This window comes from Pantherophis guttatus, chromosome 3, assembly GCF_059756535.1.
Source record: "Pantherophis guttatus breed Tessera chromosome 3, ASM5975653v1, whole genome shotgun sequence".
NCBI lineage: Eukaryota > Metazoa > Chordata > Lepidosauria > Squamata > Colubridae > Pantherophis > Pantherophis guttatus.
Genome location: NC_142065.1, coordinates 210565234 through 210572085, shown reverse-complemented (window position 1 = coordinate 210572085; position 6852 = coordinate 210565234). Strand labels below are relative to the sequence as shown.

Sequence of the window (6852 nt, the reverse complement as noted above, 5' to 3'; positions counted from 1 at the left end):
ATACAAAAAGGATGAAGGCTATTGCTTAGCACATTGTAAGCTGCCCTGAGTCTCCGGAGAAGGGCGGCATATAAATTAAAAAAAAAAAAAATCATCTTTCCAAGCAGTCTCCATGTTTCCAGTGTCTTTTTCCCCACTTGGAGCTGAACCCAGAAGGATATTTCTTCCTACACTGGATAAGAAGCAAAAGGTCTTTAAAGCAAAAAGAAGAAAGTCCAGTTGTCTCTTGGAAAAAGAAATCACCTTCGGGACAGCCATGACCTGGATGACTGAGAATCTCTACAGCAGTGTTTCTCAACCTTGGTAGCTTGAAGATGGGTGGACTTCAACTCCCAGAATCCCCCAGCCAGGGGGATTCTGGGAGTTGAAGTCCACCCATCTTCAAGCTACCAAGGTTGAGAAACACTGCTCTACAGAATTCCAGCTAGGAAGGTTAAAGGTGGGGGATCACATGACCCCAGGACAGTGCAACTGTCATAACTACATGCCCCTCTGCCTGAATTTTTTAATTACATGACAGTGAGAATGTTGCAAAAAAACCCAAACCCGCTGGCCCTAAGTCACATTTTTCAGTGCTTGCCCCTGGGCCACTAAACCGGATGGTCGTTACGTCAAGGACCGGCCACCAGAGGTGCTCACAGTTGCCTGCCTCTTTCCTTCATTCCCCGCGAGCGGCTTTCCCCTCACTCGAAAAACTCCCACGCCGACTTATTTTATCAATGGTTAGATAAAAAAATATGGAAACGAAAGAAGATGCGAGATTTTTATAATACAAGAATTGTAAAATTATATAAAATATAACATAAAGATGCATTATTGTGGAATTGGGATGTAGAAACACCCAGGAGCATAGAAGAGTTCAGAGGCAGATGCATGAATAAATGTCTTAAACGTATTTATTCGTATAATAAATCATATTAACTATGTACAACAGAGATCAAGTCTCATGAGGAACAAACATGAAAAGAGAGAGATGGAGAGAGCAAGGTGGAAAAGGTTGGGGGGGGTTATACTCAGGGTAAGCCCCTCCTTTCCACATAGGGGTGGAAACACTCTCTGCCTCCACTGGTGTCTAGATGACACATGTGCCAATGGCTTGCAAATACTTGACAGTTATTATTGGATTGATTTAGTGATGAAGTGAATGTTAGAATATAAATTAACTCAAATCTTAGAATATTTTGTACAAAATGAGGGAAGAACAGCTATAAATCCAGCAAGGAGCCTGGATAGCTCAACAGACTAAAAAGCCTGTTATTAACATTCAGCTGTCTGCAATTACTGCAAGTTCAATCTCACCAGGCTCAAGGTTGACTCAGTCTTCCATCCTTCCTAAGGTAGGTAAATTGAGGACCCGGTTTGTGGGGGCAATAAGCTGACTTTGTATAAAATATACAAAAGTATGAAGGCTATTGCTTAACGCATTGTAAGCCGCCCTGAGTCTCCGGAGAAGGGCGACATATAAATCTAATAAAAATAAATAAATAAATAAATAAATAAATAAATAAATAAATAAATAAATAAATAATCAATGAGGACAATAATATATAGATATATATATTAGATCAATAAGAATTTAGGTAAACTGTAAACTATGAATATGATGAAGATGCACAAAAGACTTGTAACCAACCGACACACTGTGTGTAATTGAAGATGGTTTTATGTTTTTATGTATGTTTGTTTACAAATAAAAAAGAAAAATTTCAAAAAAAAGAAAAAGAAAAACTCCCACGCCAAGACCACGCACCGTATTGGCACGTAGGACACGCGTGCCTCGTATCTATCCCGGGCTCTCAAGCCACGTTAGAGATGCTAACCTTCGCCTAAGCCAGATGCAAAGCCAGATTTCCCCAACCGGGATCAGCCGAGCCAGAGCCCCCCCCCCACTCCAAGGCACCCGGGACCCCCCCTCCCCAAAAGGCGCCCGCGAGCGCCCGGTTGCAAAAGCAAAAGCTGCGCCCTGCCTGCCTCGTGCAGCCCGGCCCCGGCCCCGCCCACTTCGCCTGCCGCCGCCGCATCACGTGATCAGCCCGCACCCGGACTCGCTCCGTCTGGCAGGCGGCGGCGAAGCAAGGAAAGGGGCGTGGCCAGGGAGCTCTCTCTCTCTCTCTCTCTCTCTGTCTCCCCGGCGCGCGAGTTCGGGGCGGGGCCCAAAGCAAAAAAAAAAAAAAAGGAGGAAGGCGCACTCCGATTGGCTGCTTCGCTCGCTGGCTCCGGCGCGCGCGCGCTCCCACCCACCCACCCCCGCGGTGGAACGCCTTTGCCTTGCGCGCACGCGCACGCGCTCCTTTTCTCTCTCTCTCTCTCTCTCTCTCTCTTTTTTTTTTTCCTCCTCTCGCTCTCGCTCTCTTTCCCCCCTCCCACCTTCCGCCCGGGCTTTGCACGAGGGAGGCGCGCGGCTTTTGCGCTGCTCCGGATTTGCAGCAAAAAAAAAAAAATTAATAATAATAATAATAATTAAAAAAAAACCAATACGGGTAAGGAGCTCGTGGGGAAAGGCGCGCGGGGGGGGGTTTTGCATCCCACTCGCCCTGCTCCACTCCCACGCGTGGAGGGAGGGGGCACCCCGGCTTTTTTTTTTTTTCCCTTTCCCACCCCCGGGAGAAGCGTGCATGGCTCGGCTGGCCTTGCACTACTGCAAGGAGGGGGGTGGTGGTGGTGGGGGGGCTGGTGCAAAGGGGGCACGTGCAAGGCCGGGAAGGAAGGCTGGCTGGGTGGGTGGGTCGGTTGCAAAGTCCCGGGTGCACCGGGGAAGAATACCGGGTGGTGATGGGGGGGGAGTTTTTTCTGGATTTCTTGCAATGCATCGGGGCCTCGCCCTGCCTTCTGCGGGGTCCGCGATCCTGGGGAATTTGCAAGCGGGGCGGGGCAGCCTTTGCGCGGTTGCAAAAAAAAAAAAAAAATTAAATCGCTTCCCACCCCCGCAAACCTGATTGCACCGAAAGGGCCCCTAAACCCCGGATTTACTTATTTATTTCTTTATTTTCTGCATTGCACGCGCGCCCGGTTGCTGGTTTTGCAATTTCTGCGGACTTGATCCTGGAGCAGCCCTCCCGGGGGGGAAGGAAAAGAAGGGCGAGACCCCGAACCCGGGGTGGGTGGGTGGCTGGGCAGCAATGCCGGATTTGCAGGGTCTGAATTGTTTGCACGTGGTGGAAAACCGCCTCCCCCCCCCCCCGGTCTTGCAAAGAACCCCAATCCCAAAGCCCATCGGGCTGAGCAGCAAGCGCGATTAAGAGGGGTTTTTTTTCCTCCTTCTGTATCCGTTGCATTCAGACGAGACGGGAAAGGTGGAATGATCCGAATCGTGGTTTATTATTTTGCATGGACCTCTTTCTTTCTTTCTCTCTCTCTCTCCTTCCTTCCTTTCCATATACTTCCTTCCTTTCCCTATCCTTCATTTCTTCGTCCTTCCTCTGCCTTCCTTCCTTCCTACCTACCTTCCTTATCCTTCCTTCCTCCTTCCTTTCCTCCGTCCCGATAATTACTTCCTTCCGATATACTTTCTTCCTTCTTTCCCATATACTTCCTTCCTTTACCTATCCTTCATTTCTTCCCTTTCTTATTTTTCCTTCCTTCCTCCTTTCTTCCCTCCTTCCTTCCTTCCTTTCCCCATCATTCCTTCCTTCCTTCCTTCCTTTCCATATACTTCCTTCCTTTCCCTATCCTTCATTTCTTCGTCCTTTCTCTATCCTCCTTCCTTTCTTCCTCCGTCCTTCCCTCCCTCCTCATAATTACTTCCTTCCCATATCTTCCTTCCTTCTTTCCCATATACTTACTTCCTTTCCCTATCCTTCATTTCTTCTTTCCTTCCTTATTTTTCCTTCCTCCTTCCTTCCCTTCCATATACTTCCTTCCTTTCCCTATCCTTCATTTCTTCGTCCTTCCTCTATCCTCCTTCCTTTCTTCCTCCTTCTTTCCCTCCCTCCCTCCTGATAATTACTTCCTTCCCATATCTTCCTTCTTTCCCATATACTTCCTTCCTTTACCTATCCTTCATTTCTTCTTTCCTTCCTTATTTTTCCTTCCTTCCTCCTTTCTTCCCTCCTTCCTTCCTTCCTTTCCCCATCATTCCTTCCTTCCTTCCTTTCCCTATACTTCCTTCCTTTCCCTATCCTTCATTTCTTCGTCCTTCCTCTATCCTCCTTCGTTTCTTCCTCCTTCCTTCCATCCCTCCCTCCCTCCTGATAATTAGTTCCTTCCCATATCTTCCTTCCTTCTTTCCCATATACTTACTTCCTTTCCCTATCCTTCATTTCTTCATCCTTCCTCTATCCTTCCTTCCTTCCTACCATCCTTTCTTTCTTCCTCCTTCCTTCCCTCCCTCCCTCCCTGAGTTTTAAATTTGGAATTCTTAAATTTTTGGGTTTTTTAGTTAATTGGCCTTAAATGTAATACTTTTAATAATTTTTTAAATTTAAATTGTGATATTTGTATTGTGTTTTTACCTGGCTGTACACCGCCCCGAGTCCTTCGGGAGAGGGGCGGTATAGAAATAAAATTATCCTTATCCTTATCCTGATAATTACTTCCTTCCCAGATCTTCCTTCCTTCTTTCCCATATACTTCCTTCCTTGACCTATCCTTCATTTTTTCCTTCCTTCCTTATTTTTCCTTTCTTCCTCTTTCCTTCCCTCCCATATTCTTCCTTTCCCTATCATTCCTTCCTTCCTTCCTTCCTTCCTTGGCTTGCGCTGGGAACCTTGACCACCGACTCAACTCCTGGGGGTGGGGTGGGGGGTTCGACGAGACGTGGCAGGGAACAAACCACCTTTAAGGCCACCCGTTACGTGTCAAATGTTCTCCGAAACCAGGGAAAATGGCCTGATGAAGGGATTGGATGCTTGATTCTAAATGAGTGAGGGGTGCACTTTATTGTTGGGAAAAGAAGCTGCTTGGGGGGGGGTTTCCTGTTTCTTGAGGTTGGGTCTAGATGGAGCAGGAAAGAGATCAATCAATCAGAATAGAACTGGGGAGGGACTTTGGAGGTCTTATAGTCCAACCCCCTGCTCAGGCAGGAGACCCTATAATGTTTCAGACAAGTGACTCTCCAGTTTCATCTTAAAAACATCCAGTGATGGAGCGCCCATAACTTCTGGTGGCAAGCTGTTCCACTGGTTAATTGTCATCACTGTTAGAAAGTTTATCCTTAATTCTAGGTTGCTTCTCTACTTGATTGTCCCACAGGTGTTTTTTCAAGGGGCCACTGGGCTTTCTGGTTTTTTCACTGCTTCTTGGATGAGCTGAAGAAGCTTCTTGGATGAGCTGAAGAAGCTTCTTGGATGAGAAGCGAAAAGTCTTCAAAGAAAAACCAGAAAGTCCAGTGGCGTCTTGGAAAAAGCACCTTTGGGACAACCATGACCTGGATGACGGAGAATCTCCATAGACATCTCTCCTTGTTAGTTTCCACCCATTGTTTCATGTCTTGCCTTCTGGTGCTTTGGAAAATAAGCCCCTCCAGTGCTGGAATATTGCAATTCATTCATTCATTCATTCATTCATTCATTCATTCATTCATTCATTCATTAATAATAGAGCTAGAAGGGTCCTTGGAGGTCTTCTAGTCCAACCCCCTGCTGAAGCAGGATTCCCTATACGATTTGAGACAGGTGGCTCTCCAATCCTTCGTAAAAGCCTCCAGTGATGGAGCATCTATAACTTCTGGAGGCAAGTTGTTCCACAGGTTAATTGTTCTCACCGTCAGGAAATTTCTCCTTAGTTCTAGGTTGCTTCTCACCATCCATTGTTTCTTCTCTTACCCTCTGGTGCTTGGGAAAATAATTTGACCCCCCCCTCCTCCTCTTTGTGGCAGCCCCTCAAATTCTGTAATACTGCTATTATGTCCCACCTAGTCCTTCTTTTCTCTAGACTAGACACACCCAAATCCTGCAACTGTTCTTCATATGTTTTTGTGTTGAGGCTCTTAATCATTTTAGTTGCTCTTCTCTGCACTTTTTCCAGTCTCAACATCTTTTTTTTTCTAATGTGATGACCAAAACTGGATGCAGTATTTCAGGTATGGCGTTACTAAGGCTTTATAAAGCAATTACTAGAACTTTACGGGATCTTAATTCTTATCTCTCTGTTTACGCAATGGCCTTTAATCATCTTAGCTGCTCTTCTTTCCACTTTTTCCAACTTCTCTCTCTTTTTTTTTTTTTTGTAATGTGGTGCACCAAAACCAGGGTGGATAACAATTAATGATTTTTTTAAAAAAAATCAAAAAAAAAATCAGATTTTTTTTATTTAAATTGGATTTTTTTGATTTTTATTGAATTTATTTTAATAAAAAACTTTTGGGGTAAAAATCTATCGTAAGATAGTTTTCTATTTAAGATACATAAGTAATTTAGTTTATTCAGCCTGAAATGGAGCTTAGTTATGTAGCAGGAGGCTGTATATTCTGCAACACTGGGACTATCGGTGAGTCAACAGCGGGTCAAAGGAGTAGCAGAGATGACAGTTGCTCTTTAAAAATTACGATTTAAATCGAGTTGATTTAAATCAAGCCTTTTTACTAGTGATTTAAATCATGATTTAAATTGTGATTTAAATCAACTCGATTTAAATCAAATCCACCCTGACCAAAACTGGATGCAGTATTCCAGGTGTGGCCTTACTAAGGTTTTATTGAAAACCTCAGCCATTGCAAAAGATTGATTTAGAACAGAATAGAATAACAGAGTTGGAAGGCACCTTGGAGGTCTTCTAGTCCAGTGGTCCCCAACCTTTTTATCGCCGCGGCCCGCTGAGCGCGCGCAGGGGTGGGGCCACGGCCCAGGAGCCTTTGCGCAGGCCCATTGCGCACGGCCCAGGAGCCTTTGCGCAGGCCCATTGCGCACGGCCCAG

General features: G+C 45.5%; 1 protein-coding gene across 1 annotated transcript in view; it reads left to right on the top strand.

The window, feature by feature from the left end:
- Positions 1-2267: 2267 nt before the first annotated feature.
- The window catches only part of PTP4A3 (protein tyrosine phosphatase 4A3), a 93265-nt gene continuing 88680 nt past the window's right edge, over positions 2268-6852 (top strand). The window contains exon 1 of the mRNA XM_060681801.2: positions 2268-2480. The gene's annotated coding sequence lies outside the window, so the exon portion shown is untranslated. The remainder of the gene's footprint in view (positions 2481-6852) is intronic.